Here is a 24032-nt window from a genome sequence, read left to right on the forward strand (position 1 = left end):
TCAGTCTGTTCGGCCCCTGCTTAGACTGACTGCCTGCCTAGCCAATCTTCCTCTCACTCCTCTGCTCCTCATTGCTCCTGTCCCCAGGAATGCAATGCCCTGTCCAAGGGTTGATTCTTCCACTACAAACCTAAGCAATATTAGCAGGTTGCTACTCAACTGAAAAGATCCCTCGCCTCTTCCTTGCTTCAACCTTCCTGGACTCAGTCCACATCAAAGTTCTGGGCAGTGGTCGCTGGTGTTACTGCACAGTGATGTAGCTCCTTCCATATCTACTGGCTTTTACAGGTGGCCACAGTAAAACAGCCTCAGCTAATATTTGTTAGCATCAGCTTACAAGACTTACGAAAGGTATTTCCATTGTCTGATGAATCTGGAACCAGGAGACACAATCTCAGAATAAAGGCTCCAACATTTAGAACTGAGATGAGGAGCTACGTAGGCATGGCAACTGCCGAAGACCCTGCTTAAGACTAAAAAACTGCAAAGAATCGTGGACAAAGTCCAGTCCATCACACAAACCACTCACCTCATCTTCACTCCTTCAGAAAATAGGGTCGAAGATCCAGAGAAGGTATAAAGCCATCACGTGTACAGAGAGGTGATATGATGGCTCTCCTTGAAGTGCCCAGAAATGGGTTGGAGATGATTTGTTTGGTTCTGACCTGCTCATAACCTCCCTCACCCCCATTGCTCCTGTGTGACTAATGCAACTACCAGTGGATGGGCCTTTCTGAAATATGAACCAGATACTCTTCATTTAAAGAGGAAGATTTCTTTCCTCTGGCATATATAGTGTGAGCTTTATGCGTATGCCCCTGTCCCACTTAGGAAACCTCAACGGAAACCTCTGGAGACTTTGCGCTCCACCCAAGGTTTCCGTGCGGTTCCCGGAGGTTGCAGGTAGTGGAAGCAGGTAGGGAGACTGACAAAAACCTCCAGGAACTGCACGGAAACCTTGGGCAGGGCGCAAAGTCTCCAGAGGTTTCCATTCAGGTTTCCTAAGTGGGACAGGGGCATTAATACCCATCAGACCAAAACATGAAGTGCTCCTGATTATTGGAATGAGAATTTAATTTAGCTATGGAAAGAAACAAAGATCAAGGATAGATTAGGAGGGAAAGTTCTCATTCTTACCGGTTGAACTAGGAAGCTATCCTATCCAGTTGCATCATAGTATGGCAATTCTAAACCAATGCCAGAGGCTGCAGAGCGTGGTGGATTCGGGCTGGTCCATCACAGCCACAGCCCTCCTCACCATCAACAGCATCTGCATGAGGTGCTGCCTCAGAAAGGTGGCATCTATCATACCCAAGAATCACCACAATATGGTCAATGCCCTCTTCTCAATACTACAATCCTGCTGGATGAACATAACTATGAAGTTCCACAGGTTTTGGAACAGCTACGTTTCTGCAACTATCAGGTTTTTGAACCAATCGAGGTTTCAGGTCAGGACCCTTCACCTGGACTGAGAGTAGAAAAGAGAAAGCCAGTATAAAGAGGCGCGGGGTGGGGCAGTAGTTGGATCCGGATTTGGTGGAGAGGGAGGGGTATATTTGCAGACAGAGTCAGGTAGGGAAGGATAAATTGATGACAGACAGGCGGAGCTGATAAAGGGAGGTTACTAAAGTGCTGCAGATTATGGAATCTACTGAGAGAGTCTGGTATTGATGTATTTGAGCAAACACGCTGTGGTCAAATATAGTATTCTTTGGGTTGGTGGATGAATTGGCTCAAGTGTGCGGCTAAACGCTTAAATCTGGGAAGAGTTGAAGGGAAAATAAATTATGGATTATGGAATAAATGCTTGACGGTTAGGGTGGTCCGAAAGGCTAGTTTCCGTGATAGTAATATGGAATGGATAGCAGACTAAAGACCAACTGGGCCGAATGGCCTGCCTGCTCCAGCCCAGGTTCCAGGTTCCCCACATTAACCCCTCTCTCCTCTGCTCGGTTCTTGCCTGCGACACAGAGCAGGATGTTACCGGCCCCACTCCTGGAGATGGCCCGGCGTCTGCTAAAGCCATTAGCAGCAGTGAAACTGAATGTGAAGATTGTCTTGGTGTCTCCCCCAACCGCACTGCACAACTCATTACCCAAAGCTAACACCGAGGCTGCCTTCCCCCTTCCCACACTCGAGTGAGTCGGAAGAACCAGCACAAAGGTATCTTTTCTCTCCGCCGTGCCTCGCGAGAGCTGCCTTCTGCGGTCAGACCCACCCGGCATCCTGTAAAACATACAATGGACTTGTCACTGCCTGCCTCCCGAGCCGGCCACAAATCATCTGCCATTGACCCGCGGGCTCCAAGGGTCAGGGTCGGAGTCCTGGCCACGGCTCGGGAGAGAGGGGGGGGGGGGGGGACAGTCCTCTGGGAGGGTTGCCGCACAACTAGCTAGAGAGAAAGCGAGAGGGGTGATCAGACGTCAACACAACGCGGCCTGGCCACTGGGCTACATCCAACAGAATCCTTCAGCTCCTCCCCGGCTTCACACATCATTCCCAGTCTTTGCAACGGCGTAAATAGATAAACACGTTCCAACAACATTGTCCGCCAAAGGAGCGGGGAGGAAACTCGCTCTTTTGTTTCAACGCAACGGGTTAACATAACAAAGGGCAGCAGCTTCAACCAGCCTGCGTCGGAAAGCTGCTCTCCAAAGATCACTCGGCGCAGACGTGTTAATTTGCCCATTTCCTCGTGAAGGAAGAGAGAGAAAAAAAACTCAGGGAACTCATTAAGACGAGTTCTTTCTCTTCTGCTGGAGGAGCGGTTGTCTGGCGTGCTGGAGCGAAATGTCATCAGCATAAATATGAAGAACATGTTTTTACATAAACTGTTGTGCGCAGCAATTCACAAGTTGCATGTTTACCGGTGCAACTGGAAAAAAAAAACGCTCTCTGGATGACTAATGAGGTTATGTTGACAAAATGAATTTCCACTCTATCTAAGTTCTAACAAAAATACTAGAAAAACCCAGCCCCCCCCAGGGAACGCTAGAGCATCTTTGACAATGCAGAGGGATGGATGTTCAACAGAATGGGGGAATGATGGACATATGAAGACCCGAGCTCCACGGGGTGATGACCCACACGATGTGCATAGCCGTTTGTGCTGTCCACCGTGAGAGGATTCATAGCAAATGGGAAAACGAAAAACTTCAGATGCTGGAAATCTGAAATAAAAACAATACTGAAATATCGACGCTGCCACCCTGCCTCTCAACACAGAAACATAGAAAGTAGGTGCAGGTGTAGGCCATTTGGCTCTTCGAGCCAGTCAATGTGATCATGGCTGATCATCCAAAATAAATACCCCTTTCCTGCTTTCTCCCCAAATCCCTTGATTCCATTAGCCCTAAGAGCTATATCTAACTCTCTCTTGAAAACATCCAATGAATTGGCCTTCTATGGCAGAAAATTCCACAGATTCACAACTCTCTGGGTGAAAATTCCACAGATTCACAACTCTCTGGGTGAAATACTGCCTGGCCTGTTGCGACTTCGCAACCTCAGATAGACACAAAAAAACTGGAGTAATTCAGTGGGTCAGGCAGCGTCTCTGGTGAAAGGAAATAGGTGACGTTTCGGGTTTGAGACTCTTCTTCAGACCTCTCAGCCTTCTAAGTTTCATTTTGTAGGTGTTCATATAACCAAGAACAGTACACAAACTGCCCCTTCAGCCCACCATGTATTTGTCCACTTTGATGCCAATGCAAATCAACCCCATCTGCCTGCACATGGCCTGTGTCCCTCTGTCTTCGACCTGTTCATGTGCCTGTCTAAATGCCACTTAGATGTTGCTGTTGTATCTACTTTCACCACCTCCCCAGGTAGTGCAATCTCACATCCACCCCATTCCTCAAAAAACACATTCCACATCTCCTTGAAATTTTTCTCCTTTCATCTTAAATCTAATCCCTCTTGGATTTGAAATTTCCACTCTGGGAAAAAGACTCTGACTATTTATTTCTACCTGTGCTGCTCATAATTTTATATTTTTACCCCAGCCAAGCACAAAGAATCTTCAGGGAGAAGTTACCCAAAATATAAATCTCAGTCTAATAACAATTAATTCAGGAGAGGATGGTGGCCTTGTTATTAACATGTTCTTGGTCCCAGCGAGAAACTAATTGGAGTTTCACCAAAAGTTAGCAAAACTTTGCGCACTGTCTCTATCCTCCCTCTTTGAAGTCAACTTCTGACATCAAACCCAGATCCAGTATTGTACAAATTAACATTGCAACCAAAAAGCAAAGATTTAAAAAAAAATCTAATATGTTGGAAATGTCATTATTTCAGATATGTTGGATATCTGAAATAAAAACAGGAGATGTTGGAAATATTCGGCAGGTCAGGCAGCATCTGTGGAGAATGAAAGAGAGTTAACCTTTTTTGGTTGGTAGCTTTTGTCATAATAGGGAAGAGTTAGAAATCAAACATGCTTTAGGTTTTTGAGAAGGGGAAGGAAACACAGGGATTGTCCGTGATAGGTTGGAGACAAGGGGAGACTGAATGACACAGATGGTAGTGGCTGAGAGGGTGGTGAACATTTCTTAATTTCAGCTGATCTGTCTGGAGTAGGTGTAAGTCAAAGATGAAGTCAGCCAGCATCTTCAGTTCCTTGTGTTTGTAAATCGAAGACACTGAAAGTGTGGCATGAAAAGCTTTTGGCTGGAAATCTGAAATAAACCAAAGACTGCAGGAAATCCTCAACAGGTCAGGCAGCCTACATGAAGAGAGAAAAAAACCCATAGTTAATGATTCAGGTCAATGATCTTTCATCAGGATTGGTGATCTCTTAGACAAACTCGAAAGGGCGGTGATCTGAAATTCTGAACTCAATGTCAAGTCCCAAGGGCTCCAATTTCTAAAACACTGGTGTCCAGCCACAGATACCCCCCTTGGTTCTCTCCACCCCTGCACCATCACTGCAACGTTTGATTTCAAATATTTCCTGGGCCTGGTTAAGGGCCATTGAGCTGAAACATTACTCTGTTTTTCTCTTCATAGATGCAGCCTTTACTTGCCAGATGTTATCAAAAATTCCTGTCTCTTATTTTACAATTATGGCTGCAGGTTTTCCGCATTTCAACAAACTGTCAACTCCAAATCAATCTTTTCCATTTGCAATGTTATCATGGAGAGACTGAGGTGACTTCTAAGAGTTAGAGAATATCACAGCAATGTTAGACCAGGCCAACCCTCTCATCACAGCACCTGTGTTAATGCCATTAGGCACATCCATAGTATCTCTGTAGTCAACTAAATCAAAAAGACTGCAGCTGCTAAAAATCTGAAATAAAAACAGACAATGTTGGGACAACTCGGCAGGCCATAGTACAGCATCCCTGCAGGTTTGCCCATATTCCAGTTGTCTTTTGGGTGAGATGATAAGCAAGGTCCCATCTGCCATCTCGGGGAAGGGGGTTTGAAAAAGACTCTGTCAAAGCTATTCCAATGAAGAGCAGCAAGGAGCTGAGAGATCACAGTGATCTGGTCAAGATCAATACTTCCACCACCACCACATTATTGGATTGTCCAACTCTATAGATCTCTGAGAGATCTCAGTCAAAATCAAATCATCCACTGCTACGACATCGTTTGACATTGTCAGACATCCAACCATGTAATCTCTGAGTGCCCGCTCTACCACCCACCAAATGGAGCTCAGAGCCTGGCAGATAACCTGGCTGCTCAACACCCGGCTTGAGATCTAACTATTCCTTTGGTTTATTTATGTTTCATTCGCAAGAAGAAGAAGAGAAGAAGACATTGTCTGATCATCCAAATCTGTTGCGTGCATCTTGCTGAACACAATTTAGTTAAACACAACAACATTACGTTTCCCTGTAAAGGAGGTACCTCATTTTAAAAGGATTTCATTGGTAGTTTAGTTTAGTTTAGTTTACAGAGCAAAAACAGGCCAATCGGCCCACCGAGTCCGCACCGACCAGCGATCCCTGCATGTTAACGCTACCCTGCACACACTAGGGACAATTTTACATTTATACCAAGGCAATTAACCTACAAAACCTGTACGTCTTTGGAGTGTGAGTGGAAACCGAAGATCTCAGAGAAAACCCACGCAGGTCACGGGGAGAAAGTACAAACTCTGTACCGACAAACAGCCATAATCAGGATCAAACTCAGGTCTCTGGCACTGTAAGGCAGTAGTTCTACCGCTATGCCACCGTGCTGCCCTGGTGGTGGTGAAGCAATAATTGACGTCCTGTAAGGAACATGGAAACAGGACAGGCAACTCCTCAAGTTTGTTTTGCCACTCAGTTAGCTGTAGGTGAACCCTCACTTTGTCCTTAACAACACACTCGAACATTATGTTTACTTTTACATTTTCTGGTGAAAGGTGTGGGATAATTGCAATTGCTTTGTTTCTTTTCTAGTCAAAGCATTTCAAAAAGTAATTCTTTCTGAGAAGTGCTTTGACAACATGATAAGGTGTAATATAAAGACCAATCTTATTTACTTATCTGCTTCAGCTTGGTACTTTGATGAAATTGCTCCTGTGTATTCTCTAATGACTTGGGTAGTCTGCAGCTGATGATATCTAGCCCCTGGTGGCTTGTCTGTCCATGCCTCCATTACCTCTAAACCATTACTTCAATGTTCTCTTGATCATCTTCCCACCTTCCATCCCACGTAATTTTGAATGTATCCAAAACTCATCCGCCTAAATCCTAACGACTTCCATCATCCCAGTGCTTGCAGACCAAAGTTGATTCAATTGTACCATTCCCATCCTTGTTTTCAAATTCCTTCATTGGTCTAGTCCACCCCCATACCTGTGATGCCCCGCAGGTCCACATGTGTTTACCTACAATAACAATTTATAATTTATCTGGCACCTCTAATATGTAAAATGAGATTCCGAAGCACACGAGAGGTATCAGGCACGTGATATACAGCTTGGGTCAAAGGCAATAATAAAGAGTAGATAGACACAAAAAGCTGGAGTAACTCAGCGGGACAGGCAGCATCTCTGGAGAGAAGGAATGGGTGACGTTTCGGGTTGAGACCCTTCTTCAGAAGGAGATCCTTTGTCTGCAAAACGGTCTCGTGTCAAAACATCACCCATTCCTTCCCTCCGGAGATGCTGCCAGCCCTACTGAGTTACTCTAGCTTTTTGTGTCTCTCTTCGGTTTAAACCAGCATCTGCAGTTCCTTCCTACAGATAATAAAAAGTGGCTTAAATGACAAAAGAAGTGGAGAGGATCAAGAAGTGAATCATCTAGATTCATGTCTTGGCACAGTCACCATGGGTGAAAAGATTATATATTGGAGTGGCCAAGAAGCCAGTGTTGTAGCAGTTATCCTGTTACAGCACACCCCCACATTACAGAGTGGTTGCATTCCTCGCGAACCATATGTATTGCATTTTTCCACAACGCAAAACCTTGACAAAAAATGATAACATTTCTTGATTATTTCACATGCTGTGTATAGTTAGTTATATTTTTCTCACATAAGTTCAGTAAGAGCAATTTTATTTTCCATACCTGGTAGTGATTTGTGAATTCTGTAAGGGCAAATATCTGTTACTCGAGCTGCCGTAATGTGAGGGTACACTGCATTAGGGCTTTGGTAGATTACAGAGTCAAGGACAGCCACACAAATGGGCTGGCACAGTGCACTAGGCAGCACAGTGGTGCAGCGGTAGAGTTGTTGCCTTACAGTAATCGAGACCCGAGTTCGATCCTAACTACGGGTGCAGAGTTTGTAGTTCTCCCTCTAACCGTGTGGGTTTTCTCCGGGTGCTCTGGTTTCCTCCCACATTTCAAAGACGTGCAGGTTAGTAGGTTAATTGCCATCTGTAGAGTGTCCCGAGTGTGTAGGATAGAACTAATGTATGATTGTAGGTTAGTGTGAACTCGATGGACCGAATGGCCTGTTTCCGCACTGCATCTCCAAACTAAAACTAAACCATAGAAATAGAGCGATTTCAAGCCAAAGTACAGAAATTTAAAGACTGATATTACTTAGTCATTAACAAATGAGTAGAGGGTGCTGGTGATTAGGGTTAGGTGTCTAGGGAATAGAGTTTAGGATGAACCCAAGTGCAAGGATAGGTGGGAGTGCATTAAACCAGTCAGGTCTGGAGGTAACATAATCACAGATGAACATTTCAGCAGCAGGATGCAGAGACAGGAAGGGGGTCAAGGCCACAGATGAAGGGCGGAGTGTGGTTCAGTTGTCACCATTTAGCAGAGATGTGATTGTAGTGGAGAGGGTACAAAAGAGGTAGACCAGGATGTTTGGGATGCAGTGTTTCAATTACGAGGAGAAATTAGAGAAGCCTTAGTTGTTTTCTTTGGATTGGAGGAGGCCAAGTGGAAAACTGGCTGAATAATTCTTGGGCACACTTACGTTAAACAATGAGAGACCTTCCCTCTTAACATACAGTTGGTGTCTATAACAAGAGAGGTACAAGACAAGGAGTAGGAGTTTTAGAGCAGATTCAAGACAGAATCCTTTCATCTAGAGAATAGTTGAGACCTGAAACCCTCTGGCTGTGGAGACAAGTACTCCCACAACGTTGAAGAGGTATCTTTATGAGCACTAGAAAAATCATGACACAGAAGGATTCTGGCCCAGTTAGAATCAGCATAGATGAGTACTTGCTGGCCAACAAAGACATGGTAGACCAAAGGATATGGAGGGATATAAACCACATTCAGGCAGATGAGATTAGTTGAACTTGGCATCCTGTTCGGCAGCTGTATTGTGAGCCAAAGATCTTGTTCCTATATTAAAGTTAGACACTAAAATGCTGGAGCAACTCAGCGGGGCAGGCAGCATCTCTAGAATAGGAAGAGGTGACATTTCGGGTCAAGACCCTTCAACAGGGAGGAAGACACTAGAGGTATGGGAAGGTACAGAACAAAGTCGTTCCTTCTTACACACATTGATTCTTGCTGCATTGTTCTATGTATTATGAAGGCCCTGTTTCCATGCTGTGCAAATTCCTAGCTCTATGACCACACCTGGAGTGGTCCACACCTGGAGTACAGTGAGACCACACCTGACGTATTGCGTACAGTTTTGGTCTCCAAATGTGAGGAAAGACATTCTTACCATAGAGGGAGTACAGAGAAGGTTCACCAGACTGATACCTGGGATGTCAGGACTTTCATATGAAGAAAGACTGGATAAACTCGGCTTGTACTCGCTGGAATTTAGGAGATTGAGGGGGGATCTTATAGAAACTTACAAAATTCTTAAGGGGTTGGACAGGCTAGATGCAGGAAGATTGTTCCCGATGTTGGGGAAGTCCAGGACAAGGGGGTCACAGTTTAAGGTTAAAGGGGAAATCCTTTAGGACCGAGATGAGAAAAACATTTTTCACACAAAGAGTGGTGAATCTCTGTAACTCTCTGCCACAGAAGGTAGTTGAGGCCAGTTCATTGGCTATATTTAAGAGGGAGTAGATGTGGCCCTTGTGGCTAAAGGGACCAGGGTGTATGGGGAGAAGGCAGGTACAGGATGCTGAGTTGGATGATCAGCCATGATCATATTGAATGGCGGTGCAGGGCCGAATGGCCTACTCCTGCACCTATTTTCTATGTTTCTATGTTTCTATGACATGCTGTCCAACACCAAAGGAAGGTTGAGAACTCCTCCCTTCTCCAAACTTCTTCATCCCAAATTTATTTGCTCCACGGTTGGCCATTGAAGCTTCAGTGACCATGTTCCCCTCCCTATTACTCTCTTATGCTCCAATGTTATTTCCTCCTTTAAAATGCTCCAGATTCTTTGATTTGGTTTATGTTCATCCCACCTGCTTTCAGATTTGTCTCTGAGATTTGCTCCTGGCACGCATATGTTTTAAGCTGCTATGTAAATACAAGTTTTTGTTGATGTTATGCATTGGCAACCTGGGACAGTATCCATCATCCTTAAGGTTTTCCAGTTTCTAGTTGGTAATCCATGCTTTTACTTGGGTTTATTTGTCTCTAGTTAGCACAGTATGCTCTCCCACTAAGTTATACACTCTCCAGTACAACACTGCCTTCCCACTATCCCAAACTGTTTGTGATCCTGAGACTTATTTTTGGACTTGGGTTGCCAAATTTCTCACATGCTGTATTCAGTAACTCAGTCACATGTGATACTAAGAAGAGAATAGAGGCACATCCTTTTCTTTCATTCACAGGTGAGATATGGAGATCCCTGGGAATGCCAGATAGACACAAAATGCTGTAGTAACTCAGCGGGACAGGCAGCATCTCTGAATAGAAGGAATGGGTGACGTTTCGGGTTGAGACCCTTCTTCAGACTCAACTCGACCCAAAGCATCACCCATTCCTTCTATCCAGAGATGCTGCCTGTACTGCTGTTACTCCAGTATTTTGTGTCTATCGTCGGTGTAAATCAGCATCTGCAGTTCCTTCTTCCACACTGGGAATGCCAGCATTGGTTGTCCATCCTCAAAGAGTTTTTGTACTTGAGTTTATAGATGGGTCTGGCGTCTCAAAGAGACCAGATCAGGTCAGGACATACATGCCCATGCATGGTATTAATGAATCATTTGGTTCACTACTGGTGTAATGGCTACCATCACTGAAACTAACTATTTATTTTTAAATTCCACATTTTATTTGATTATTTAAATTTAAATCCCCGGGTGAGATTTGAACTCATTTCTCAGGATCAGATAGCCCCAAATTCTGGCATCATGCTCAGTCACTTAACCATCATGTTGCCATAATCCATGACAAGCAATTAAACAAATCAAAGCAGAAATTATATATATATTTTATATATTTTTTTTAATTTCAAATGTATACTTTATTCATAACCTTCTCATTAATTAAGGGGTAGATGCCTTCATCTGCATTCATTGGACCAACAATTCAATACAATGTTTTTACAAGGGGTTTTTGCTGCTCAGGTTTCCTCCTAAAACACAAGGTGGGCAACTGCTTTAGGGCACAACAGTCTCTATCCCTGCATTACCCGTCTGAGCGCTATGTGGCTGCCTGGCCCTTTAAGACACGGAGTCTGTGTCCACCCCTCCCGTAGTATCTCTCCCCACCTCTCAGAAATTAAGCTCCAACAAACATCCGAGAAGGTCACTGGTTAAAATCTTGATCGGGTTGACCCTGGGGTCAGAAGCAGGTCAAATGTGGGGGGTGGGATTGAAGCCAGGGTTGGGGGAGGGTCACGTGGATACAGTCTATTGACCCATTCTACTTTCTCGAGGAACCAGAGCCGAGAGAAAAATCTTGGGCGACTAACTTAATCTCCGCTCCTTCCCCTGACAGACTATAAATAATATGTGACTTGGGGGACTAGGGAAGAAAGCCATGTGATATAGCATCAAATTAAAAGAAAATGAGTCCACGGTGCAGTCAGCTTTTTTTTTTAAATAGCAAAACTAAAACAAAGTATAGGGTTCCTTTAAGTGCCAAAGAATCCAATTACCACTTATTCCATTCTTCAGGTTATTAACCTCCATTTTAGCTACTAACTACTAAATTACCCCAATTGAAAACAACTAATATTATATTGAACCCAGCTGAAAGTAACAGAATCAGCCATCAATAATGCAGATTTCCCACATGTGGTTTGAAAGGAACACATTAACTCTCCAATATCAGTTAATTAAGAAATAAAGAGGCTGAAGATGTCTCTCAATCACTTCACACAATAGAATGGGTTTGACTGTGCGAAAACAGGCACACGCCAACAAATGAATGCCGCTACATAATATGAACATTAGCCCTGGAATAATAGCAGCTGACTGTGAGTTTACATTGGCTTTCTGATGTTGGTATAAAACATGTATATGAAAATTAGGAAAGCTTATTCAGTTCAGGCATAGAATTGCTGAATTAAGTTATGGAATAAGATGAGGCCACTCAGCCCATTGATTCTGTACCTGCAAGACCCATTTGGCTCGTTCTTCCCCTCTATGATCAAATTCTTGCATGTATTTCTGAATCCTAGAAACACAGTAGAACAGGAGAAGGTCATTGAGCCAGTGTTTTGTAATATGATTTAGTCAATAGTGTTTTTATTGTCACATATGTTAATTGTTAAAACAATTAAACTATTTTGAATTCGTACAGCCCTCCGCTTACTCTGCAGCAACCCCGATTAGATGATCAAACCTGCCGACAAAGGAGGTGCCGTGGTAGTCTGGTGCGCTGACCTCCACCTGACTGAGGCCAGGCGACAACTCTCAGACACCTCCTCCTATTTATCCTTGGACCATGATCCCACAGTCGAGCACCGGGCCTTAATCTCAAACACCATTACTGATTTCATGACTTCCGGCTCTCTGCACTCTAAAGCCTCTAACCTTCTCGTTCCCCAGCCCTGCATGGCCCGATTCTATCTTCTCCCCAAAATCCATACAGAACTGTCCAGGTGGACCCATTGTTTCTGCTTGTTCATGTCCCACCAAATTAATTTCCACATAACTCGACTCCATCCCATCCCCCCCGGTCCAATCCCTCCCTATCTATATCCAAGATACCTCACACCACTATTCGTCTCCTCAATGACTTCTATTTTCCAGGCCCCCACTCCCTCATCTTTACTATGGATGTCCAGTCACGCTACACCCCTATCCCCCACCAGGAGCCTTAAATCCCTCAGTTTCTTCCTTGACCACAGAACCAGCCAATTTCCGTCTATCAATACTCTCCTCCACCTAGCAGAGCTGGTCCTTACTCTCAACAACTTCTCCTTTTACTCCTCCCACTTCCTCCAAATCCAAGGCGTAGCTATGGGTACTCACTTGGGCCCTACTCATGCCTGCCTCTTTGAAGGGTAGGTCGAACAATCCCCGCTCCAGGCATACACTGGCCCTATCCTCGAACTCTATCTCTGCTACGTTGACGACTGCATTCGTGCTACTTCCTGCACCCATGCAGAACTCATTAACTTCATCAACTTCGCCACTAATTTCCATCCGGAAATTCACTTGGACCATCTCCAACATCTCACTACCGTTTCTAGATCTCACTGGCTCCATCACACGAAACAGACTATTGACCGACATCTACTACAAACCTACTGAGTCCCATATTATCTTGACTACACTTCTTCGCACCCTGCTTCCTGTAAAGACTCTATCCCTTACTCCTAATTCCTCCGTCTATGCCACATCTGCGCCCAGGGCAGATACCATACCAGGGCATCGGAGATGTCCTCATTCTTTAGGAAATGGGGGTGCCCCTCTATTATAGATGAGCCTCTCACTAGGGTCTCCTCGATATCCTGCAGCTCCGCTTTTACTCCCCCTCCCCCATTCGTAACCAGAACAGTGTCCCCCTTGTCCTGACCTACTACCCCATCAGCCATCGCATAGAGCATATAATGCTCAAACATTTTCACCACCTCCAATGGGACCTCACTAACGGCCACATTTTCCTATCTCCATCCCTTTCTGCTTTCTGCAAAGATCATTCCCTCCGAAACTCACTGGTCAACTCGTCCATTCCCACCCAAACCACCCCCTTCACGGGTACTTTCCCCTGCAACCACAGGAAATATAACACCATCCCTATATCTCCCCCCTTGATTCCATCCAAGGACGCAGACAGTCTTTTCAGGTGAGGCAGAGGTTCACTTGCACCTCCTCCAACTTCATCTATTGCATCCGCTGCTCTAGGTGTCAGCTGCTCTACATCAGTGAGACCAAGCGTAGGCTTGGCAATCGCTTCGCCCAACACCTCCGCCAAGTTCACAATAACCAACCTGATCTCCCAGTGGCTCAGCACTTCAACTCCTCCTCCATGGCCAGAGTGAGTCCCACCGTATATTCGAGGAGCTGCACCTCATATTTCGCTTAGGTAGTTTACCACCCAGCGGTATGAACATTGACTTCTCTAACTTCAGATAGCCCAATCCCTTCCCCTTCCCAGTTCTCCCGCTAGTCTTACCGTCTCCGCCTACATTCTATCTCTGTCCTGCCCCCTCCGCTGACATCAGTCTCAAGAAGGGTCTCGACCCGAAACGTCGTCCATTCCTTCTCTCCAGAGATGCTGACTCACCCTCTGAGTTACTCCAGCATTTTGTGTCTACCTTCGAAATTATTTTCCTCTTCATTCCAGATGAGTGGGCCCAGAGTTGCACATCGGCCATTTCAGAGTGACAGGCTTCGGTTCTGGAAGGACGTTAGGGACCCTGTTGAGATTTTGCATCAATCCATAGTTGCACAGTCACCATTTCTGACAGAAGCTTTCTCTTCCAAATATACTCAATATACTCAACTGTTGATATAGAATCAATAATCCACATATATTGATCAGCTCAATTATCTGACCACTGGAACATTGCACCCGCTGGAGGTGCCTGTAGTGTCTAGGAAATTAGGTTCAGGTTCATTATTGTCTATGTGTACCGACGTACAGAGAAAAGCCTACGCCTGGTATCCAATCAAATCAGATATGCTGTACATAAATACAATTGTCAAACTCAACTACAATAGATGGAGCAAAGGGGAAGATACAGAGTGCAGAACATAATTCTCAGCATTGTTCCACAACAGTTTCATCGGGAAAGTCCAATGTCCTCAATGAGGAGAGGTGAATCGACACAATACCGAGTAAACACAGCCTGTGTTCCTCCTGCAGATGCTAATATGCACTAATGTTGATAATTACAACGTTCATTGTAATGTTATAATTACAGGTGCAGACAAGTTGAAAAACAGAGGTGGATTTAAGAGGAAATGTTCAGGAGAAAGGAACAGGAGGAAGTACTGACTCGGTGAGGAGGAGGAAAAAGGGCAGGAAAGTGGCACGAGGCCAGTCATCGGATGGGCCAAATGACCTGTTTCTATGCTGCAAGTTCTGTGGTTGAGCCTGGAGAGTCATGAAGAAATACATTGCTCTCTTCCCATTGCTACCATTGGGCAGGTACTGAAGTCTCACACCACCTGTTCAGCAGAAGCTACTTTCTTACAACTATCAGGTTCTTGAAGCGACCTGCACAGCCCCAATCCTACTCAACAACAGAACATCACAGAGCACCTCTCGCACTGCATGGACTTTGTTCCTTATTGATTTTTTTACAGAGTTGTCCTGTTTTACAGTCTCTTTCTTTTCACTTGTAAATTTACTTATAATTTTATATATCGTGTATGTTTGGTGTGTTGTCTGAGTCTATGGGTCTGCAATATCACTGCAAGCAAGATTTTCATTGCACTCATATTCACCATAAGTGCATATGCCAATAAACGATTTGACTTGAAACTCAGCTCTTGCTGTAAATTTTAGAAGAATCAGAAGATCACTGAACCTCTGCCAAAATTTGATGACAACGCTCAATGTCACTCTGGACTATTAAATTGGCCAGTTCTGTGATTAACTCCCAAAGAGCTATTGGTGGCCATGAAACTCTAGGCTGGTCAGAGGTGGTCAAGAAAGGAGAACATCTAAATTATCAGTGCCTCTGATACCACCAAAAGCATCCACATGACATATTGTTTCAATAAGGCAGCATCTTCCATCCAGGATCCCCAGCATCAGGCTTTGGCCCTTTGCATGCACGAGATACAGATGTCTGAAGTCCCACACAACCAAGTTCAGGAACAGATACTTTTCTATAAGCATCAGGTTCTTGAACCAAACTGCAAAACCTTCATCTTTGGTGATGGAGGAATATAGTCCCCATCTCGCACAACAATAGACTTATTTTTTAATTGTGTATTTCAGCACTAATCACATTTTTTGCAGTCATTATTTTCACTGTCTTGTAAAATATGGGGAATGGGGATAACCATTGGATATGGGGAGCAAGCAGAAACAGGGTACTGATTTTGAATGATCAGCCATGATCATATTGAATGGCGGTGTTGGCTCAAAGGGCCGAATGCCTACTTGCACTATTTTCTATGTTTCTAATATTTATATGCAATTTTTTGTATTATTTATGGTTTTGTGTGTTTGTCTATGTACCTACTCATGACAATAAACCTGACTTAACTTGTCTTGATAGTCATGACCTCTTTAGACCCAAGCTCATGAGTCACAATTGTTTCAATGTTACAATGATGCTTTAATGTCACATGCAATTGCACCATAAAATTATTTTCTTGCATACAGTACAGTAACGGATTGCCATATCTATGCACAATTAGCAAAGTGTACAACAATAGTCCATTGAGACCACATGCAAGAGGTGCCATGTTTTGGCACCATTTTCAAAGTCCAGTCCATGCTCAAGATCTTATGAATGGAGCCCAATCCAGGCGAGCCCCAGGATGCTGCAGGGCCTCCAGGCTTCACCTTCCTTGGACGTCTGGATTGTCCTGCGAACCGTCGTCCCTCTCCTTGCCCGTCCACTTTTATGCCCCAGGGGCGTCTCCTGCAGCTGACTCGAGGGAGCAGAAGGCCAGACCCCGGTTCATTCTCCCACTGGACTTGCCCCTCACATCCGTCATTGCTGGCTTCCTTCTCTTCAGTATCTGGTCTTCGGAGGACGAGCAGGGGCCAAGATGGCCGCTTCCCCCTACAGGCAGCGCCACGACAGCGCTACTGTATCCAGCCATGTGACCTGCCGGGTCTGTTATGTTCTGTCCAAACATACCAATCACAAATAACGCACTCCAACTCGTTATAATGTTGTTTTTTTTAAATCACTTAATATGATACAGGTGTCTTTGAATAGTAGATGTGTGAATTTGATTTTGCAACATCTCCACTTTCAAGTGATGCCACAGGGTTCTTAACTACACAGAGTACAAGACGCTAATTAGGAATGTAAATACAAAACTGCTGGTAAATAGAAAATTAAGATTTTGCCAAAAATAATAAACATTTAATCTGCAGTTAGTGACTGTTTCAGGAGCCTGTGCTCAGCTTGTCTTTAAATTATTGCAATAGCCTAATTTGAATGACCTGCTGCTTCCACACATTCGATGCCATCAAAGGAAATAATGAGTTGAGGGGCAAGCAACCAAGATGTTGTGTATATAAAAATACGATGAAAATGAGAGCAGTGGAAGCTGAGGCCTCCAATTCCCTCACGTTTAATGAAGTCAGTGCTGGCCCAAGTCAGTTCAATGTCTCCAGCTGGTATCGTCGCCTAAGTTTTCCGGATAAGTACAAAATTTCATTTGCCCGTCTTTGAGATTTGGTACCAAGGAACTTCTGTTTAAATTATTTCACTCAACATATAGTCTGGCATCTGGAAAGAGATGCCAGATGAAGCTAGAGAAGTGGACAAAATTGTGACTTTAAAACATATTTTGACCGATCTACAGATAGGAAGGCTTCAGAGGGGTACGGGCCAAATGCAAGCCAGTAGGACTGGCCCAATATGCCTTCTTGGTCACCGTGGACAAGATTGGCCGAAGGGGCTACTTCCATGCTCTACAGTTCTATGACTATGACGCAAATAAACTCTGACTTGAATTGACTTGACACTCCTGTAAAAACAAAGAAATGCTGGAAACACTCATCATCTCAGTTAGCATCTGTGCAAATAGAAACAGTTAAGTTGCAGGAATTTCAATCCAAATCATTAATTCTGTTTCTCTCCCCTAACTTGCTGCCTGTTTTTGATTTTCAGACACAAACCTGACATCTTGCTCACAAACCCTGTTATTGGTGTTCCACCAAGCTGCACCATGGAGTAAGGATCCACAGTCATATTAAGCTTGCTTTCACAGGTAACATTCGGACATTAGTAATATTGGTTTGTAGATTAATTGGCTTCAGTAAAAATTGTAAATTTTCCCGAGCGCGCCGTTTGTGGGGAGATCGCTAGTTAGCACCGACTCGGTGGGCTGAAGGGCCAGTTTTCGTATCTCTAGGGTCTAATGTCTAAAGACACACATGGAGAAGTATCTACAGCACTGTGAACACAGGCATTTGTATCCATTGGAAAGGTCATCAATCTTTATTATTTCTTCAACATTTAAATTAGCTTCAGTGACACTTGCCTTTGATTCAAGAGTTTATGAACTTAAATCCCACTCCAGAGATTTGAACGTTGAAGCTAGACTGACTCCCCTGTAGAACACAGAGGGAACAGCAGTGCCTTCAGCTAAAATGTTAAACCAATAGTCTATGCATCCTTGCATGTAGACTCAGACCATGGCACCATTTAATAGGAGAGCAGCAGAGGTCTCCCTGATGTTCTGCTAAATGTTTAGCACTCAACTAAAGAAACTGAGTATCTGGGCATATGCCTCACTGCTGCAGACAGTAACTGGCAGAGTGGCTGTAGACTTTCCCGAAACTGCGAACAAATATAAAGGAACATTTCATTTGGCTGTGAAGTGCTTGGGATGTCCTGAGCTTGTGAATAATGTTTAAACAAATGCAAATCTTTCTTTTATTTTGATAATATACAAATGCCCTATTGGACTAAGATGCATTCAAAGCCTCCATGAAGATTTGCAACCTCCTCACCAACCCCTGGGAATCCTTGTCCCATGACAGTTTAATTTGGGGTGGTATGGAGTCCATACATTGTGTGTGGACATAAACTCTTTAATCCATACAATGAGCATACCATCTCTGAAACTAGGCACCTGTCTGCCTGCCCTGCTGGATACCTACTCTTCTATAATTGCAAACCTCCAATTATAAAAAAGTCTGCAGGTCCCATATTGGTCTCATCAGCCACCTCAGAACCCCCGATACCGGAGTGGAAGCAAGTCATCCTCGATCCCAAATGTCTGCCTAAAAAGATTGGATTAGATCAGATAATCTTAATTCCAGCTCCGCAGTGTACCATTTGCAATAGATGAACTATGTGGCCACTTGACTGTGATTAGAGAAGGCCTCTAATCATCCCAGTTGATAACGTTCTTTTATCCTAAGCTAATGACATGCAGCCAAACATAAGCACCAGTGTGCTTTTCAGAGCAAAATCCCAATTAGCAGTGGCCCAGTTTATTTCACAGGAGTCCCTTACACAGGTCTCAGATTCCAACCCCCGCCAATAAGATTACTTCACAGATGCTAAAGCCACGACGACAATAACAAAAATCAAATTGCCATAAGAGGTGATGGCAAAACAAGAGGATCTCATTTCATTAAAGAGTGCAGAAGCAGTCCATAATCGTTTGGGAATTGACATGGTTTTCAAAGCCTACACTAGAGAATTAATTAAAAGAATTTGGTGTCCTCGATTGTTTATTATTTTTGCTGACCTCACTGTGTGGATTAATATTTAATTAGCCTTTAGGAGGAATGGAAAGCACTTATTAACCAGTTCTGTCAGTCTGTCAGAAGTCAAACTTTCAACAGATTATTTTGCTGGTCGAAGGGAAGCTGAGGGGGTGGGTGGAGGAATCTATGAAAATTAACACGGAAGGCCGGGAATGTATTGTTCCAGTTAAGGACAAAGGTTTTTCCAAGTAAAATCCTGAACACCGTGTATCGATTCTATCTCCAACATACACTTAACTTTTTTATCAGCGTTCATTGCGGGGTGACAAAATGGTCAAATTAAAAAACATTGTTCTTGCCTAATGAACTAGGAAATATGAATTATAAATCCCACTACGGCAATGCAGAATTTGAATAGTAAAAGGCCTGTGAATCAATTGGTTTACAGGCCTTCTTCAGCATCTTAGCATCTTCTAGCTCAGACGGATATCTCTGCGATAATTGAGTCACTCAGTTGCTTGAATGTAGCTCTTATTGTTCTATGCAGGGCAGAAATGAATGCAGATACTCAGCTATTTTTGATATCCACCATAGACACAAGGAACTGCAGATGCTGATTTACAATAAAAGACACAAATTACTGGAGTAACTCAGCGTGTCAGGCAGTATCACAAGAGAACAAGGATAGGCGACATTTCGGATTGGGACCTGATCCGAAACTTCGCCTATCCATGTTCTCCAGAGATGCTGCCTGATCCGCTGAGTTACTCCAGCCCTTTGTGTATTTTGATGTTCACCATGGTGAGCTCACCCACAGTTCAGACTGCTGAATATTATTCCAAGGGCTTGTGCATGTAACTTAGGACAATGCATTGATACACCACCAAGGAAATGCTACCTTGTCAGAGGTGACGTATTAATTCAAGGCATCAGGTGGATGGAGATGATCGTATAATGACTCTCAACAGGATGCTCATCAATCTGGCCATTCTTCTTACTGCTGTTTGTGCAATTTGCTGCTTTCAAACTAGTTGGCAATCTTCTTACCAAAATATGCTGTAATGGTCTCCAGTTGAAGATAGTGCTTCAGAAGGTGATGCCTACAAATGCAAGAGGTTATTCTTCCAAACTTAGTGCTGAGCAAGGGATGAGAGTGGAACAGCCATGTCCCAGGAGAATGGCTTTTGAAGCGTTGGATCGGAGAAGGTTTATATGTCCAATTTGAAGTTTACCTCAAGACGTTGTGATGTCTCCGAGTGTATGAGGTGATCTCATATAGTTCAACTCCAGCTTTTATTATTATCTCTACCCATCTACCAATCGCCCCATCTCATCTAATTCCACCTTTCACTTGCCTTCACCACCTTCACAAGCTTTCTCCTCTGTACCGCATCAATCTGAGGAAGGTTACAACCTGAAATGTTGCTTGTCCATTTCCCTCCACAGATGGAAATGTCCATTTTCCTCCACAGATGCTGCCTGATCTGCGGAGTTCTTCCAGCACTTGGTTTTTATGCTCAAGATTCCAGCATCTCAGCATCTGCTGTCCCTTGTGTTTACGGAATAGCAACCTGGTATAATTCATATCATGGAAGGAAGTTGATTTTTTATCCTGACATCAGGTAATCAAGTTCAGAGAACATTTGCAAATGAGATTGTTGTGCTGGAGTGTGTCATGTTCAGCCATTCACGCAAGTTTATCATTAGATCTTCCATCCACATTGAATTTTTTCCTCTTTGAATTTCAGGATTGTCTTGATTGCTCTAGGTGCAAAGGCAGCTTTCACAAATAATCCATCACCTCTTTGACACTATCCTTCAGTTGTTCGAACTTCTTGCCTCGACTTTAATTTGTCGTCCGTGTTTATCTATTTTCCAAATGTTTCGTATCTTTTCATTTTCACTCGTTCCTGAAGCCTGGTATTCCTCTGAAGTTCCTAGATCTTTTCAAAGCAAAATTCAGGCTATCTCCTCAGTGTTTGCCTGACCGTAGCAGGTGGAACAGTCCGTTGCAGGGGTGGAAGGGGTCTCCCATGATCATATTGGCTCTGGAGTTACACCTTGCGATGTATAGTTCCTGCAGAGGGGCGAGTGAAGTTCCCATAGTGCGTTCGGCCGAAGGGTCAACCAGGAGTATTATGTCCACATTCCTGGAGTGAAAGTTGAACCCCTGACCCCTGACCCTGAGAATGCTACCCTGCAATGATGAGGCCGGTCATTATTTTTAAATGATTTTGGCCACATGGATCAATACTGATCAATTGCCCTGCACTTTAGAATTCTGCCGATTTGCATCCAAATGACAAGATGCATGAGGGTCTCCTTTAACAATGCATCTGATGAACCACCTCCACCCCCCCACCCCACCCCACATCACAGTCCGCACTTCCTCAGTACTCACCACAAGGTCAGCTTGGATTATGCACTCATCCCTCGGGCTGGACCTGAACCCACACACAACTTGTATGCTGGAAGGAGAATGTGAAGAAATGAATGAGCCTAGGATTAACTAGCAACCAACAGGCAATGACCACACTGCTGAAGGAACTCAGTGGGACAGGTACTATCTGTGGAGGCAAAGAGATGGTCGATGTTTTACGTCGAGGCCCTTCACCAGGACAGAGTACAGAGGAGAGATGTTAAGGACAACGTCTCTCTGTGTGGAGTTTGCACGTTCTACCCCGTGACCACTTGGGATTCCCCCAGGTGCTCCAGTTTCCTGCCACCTCCCAAAGACGTGCAGGCTAGTCGATTAATTGGCCACTTTAAATTATTTCAAGTATGTATGTGAGTGGTAGAATCTGGGGTGTGGGGAGGGAGAGCTGATAAGGGATGGGGAGATGGGATTTGTGAAGGATTAGTATGAGTGGATGCTTGATGAGCAACATGGAAAGCTATAGGACCTGCTACAATGCTGTATGGCTTTACAATTTGATGTCTAAAACCTGCAAGAATTGAACCTCACTTGCACTGTTGGTTTTCCATAGCTTCCATGTAGAATTCCTTTTATGTAGCCATAAAATGGCAGAGACCTCGCCACTGGGCCAGATAGTGAACAGCAACCTTTAGCATAATAACGTGCCTAACAACACACTTTCTTTAAGCTGTTACTGTTATCAAATTCATGTTGTTTCACTTAACAAATGATCCTCATGGGAAAGAAAGAAGAAGAAGCAAGTTTAAATATCTATATCGTATTTAAGATCCCTTTTCAGGAAATTCAGCTTCTGCTGAAAAGTTGGAATCAAAGCAAGCTCTCATAAATAGCAAGGCGATGAAGACAAACTAAGGTGGTTAAAGTTGTTAACGCTGTGATAGAAACACTGGGTCTGATCGCATCTGCTCTTTTCTTTAAAATAGCGAACCTTTATGTTCACCCAATTACATCTAAAATCTAGTGGGCAGTGGTGGACAATCACAGCGCTTCTACCCTGAAGGAACTCAACATAGGTTCCGACTTCAAAGGCAGTCTCTGTTTATGCGAGGCCTACAACAACAAAGACACTTACGTAAAACCATGCTGGGGCCAGATCCCGATACATAAACAGACATCTACATTTATGTCCGCTCAGGATCAGTCCGGGATTCTGTGCCTTGGTGGAGTGGGGCTGTTTCCTTGTGAACCCAACAAGGAGGCGGCTTCACTGGAGATCCTCCTGCCGTGAGAATTTGCACTTAACTAATTCAGAGTAATTAAAGGCCACCCCCTACCAATTCAAAACAAACACGTGCTTGTTAGAAGCCAGTTCTCGCTGTGTGTTTATAGTGGGGAAGGGAGCTGGTTGAAAGTCACAGCTATGTCGCAATTAGTTGCCCTGTCTTGTAATGAATTCCTTCCTACCCAGGCTATTCGGGTCTGTGGGGAATTGTTCGGGGAATGAGAAGCAGCTGTCATGCAGCTCCCTGTTGATGCCTGTTGAGTCAAACCCTTTCATACCCAGAAGAGAGGAACCACAAAGAAGTGTCTAGACCTGAAACATAATTTGTCCATCCCCTCCAAAGATGCTGCCTGGTCCGCTGAGTTCCTCCAGCAGTTTGACTATCTAATGAGTTGTAAAGGTCTTCGGATGAAAACATTTGTTTGCAACTGAGAATGAGGCTGAAAAACCTGGTTGTTGGATCTTAATCTTTTGCACTACCATTCTGTCAAGGTCACACAGTGGTGGAGTAACTCAGTGGTCCAGACAGCATCTCTGGAGAACATGGACTGGTGACATTTCAGGTCGAGACGTCTAATCTTCAGACGTCTAATGCTTATCCATGTTCGCCATAGATGCTGTCTGATCCACTGTTACTCCAGCACTTTGCGTCTTTGACAGAATGGTAGTGCAAAAGATTAAGAGCCAACAACCAGGTATTTCAGCCTCATTCTCAGTTGCAAACAAATGTGTAAACTAGCATCTGCAATTCCTTGTTTCTACATACTCTCTGCCCCAGTCTGAAAGAGTATCTAGCCAGGACCACTGTACATTTGATGTTTACTATCACTCCGCAACACATCAGCACAAGATCTTCGAGATTTCCCCCGTCATTTCAATGAAACATACTATGTAGTTCAGGTATTGGATGAGAACACTCACTACTTCCACAACAGAATCCCAGGACACAAGCTGTTCTTTGCAAGTTTAAGGCAACACTCTGACTGATGAAAGCAATACCCGTGTGCATATGAGTGCCCACTCAATACAAGCACCAAATGTGTTAATCAAATTCTCCATCCCATTCTATTGGTGATAAATTGAAATTCAGAGCAACATTTATTATATAATCATTGTATATAATATATAATTATTGTTCAATGCTGAATCAATGCAATTCCAGAGTTGTCTTCACATCTCAATATATTTCAATTTGAGGTCGTCTATGGCTACAGCAGGACATGGATCAGGTGGAAGGTTGGACAGAGTGTTGGTAGATCTAATTTAATCTAAACAAGTGTGA

At 43.9% G+C, this 24032-nt stretch overlaps 1 long non-coding RNA gene across 1 annotated transcript; it reads right to left on the bottom strand.

Moving 5' to 3' along the window:
- Nucleotides 1-15900: 15900 nt before the first annotated feature.
- Nucleotides 15901-22766, bottom strand: LOC129707100 (uncharacterized). Its single transcript, XR_008725143.1, has 3 exons — nt 22601-22766; nt 21493-21559; nt 15901-16543 (listed from the first exon to the last, which is right to left on the bottom strand). It is a non-coding gene; the product is annotated as an uncharacterized LOC129707100 (long non-coding RNA).
- Nucleotides 22767-24032: the final 1266 nt, after the last annotated feature.

The sequence above is a fragment of the Leucoraja erinacea genome, chromosome 20, assembly GCF_028641065.1.
Source record: "Leucoraja erinacea ecotype New England chromosome 20, Leri_hhj_1, whole genome shotgun sequence".
NCBI classification, from domain to species: Eukaryota; Metazoa; Chordata; class Chondrichthyes; order Rajiformes; family Rajidae; genus Leucoraja; species Leucoraja erinaceus.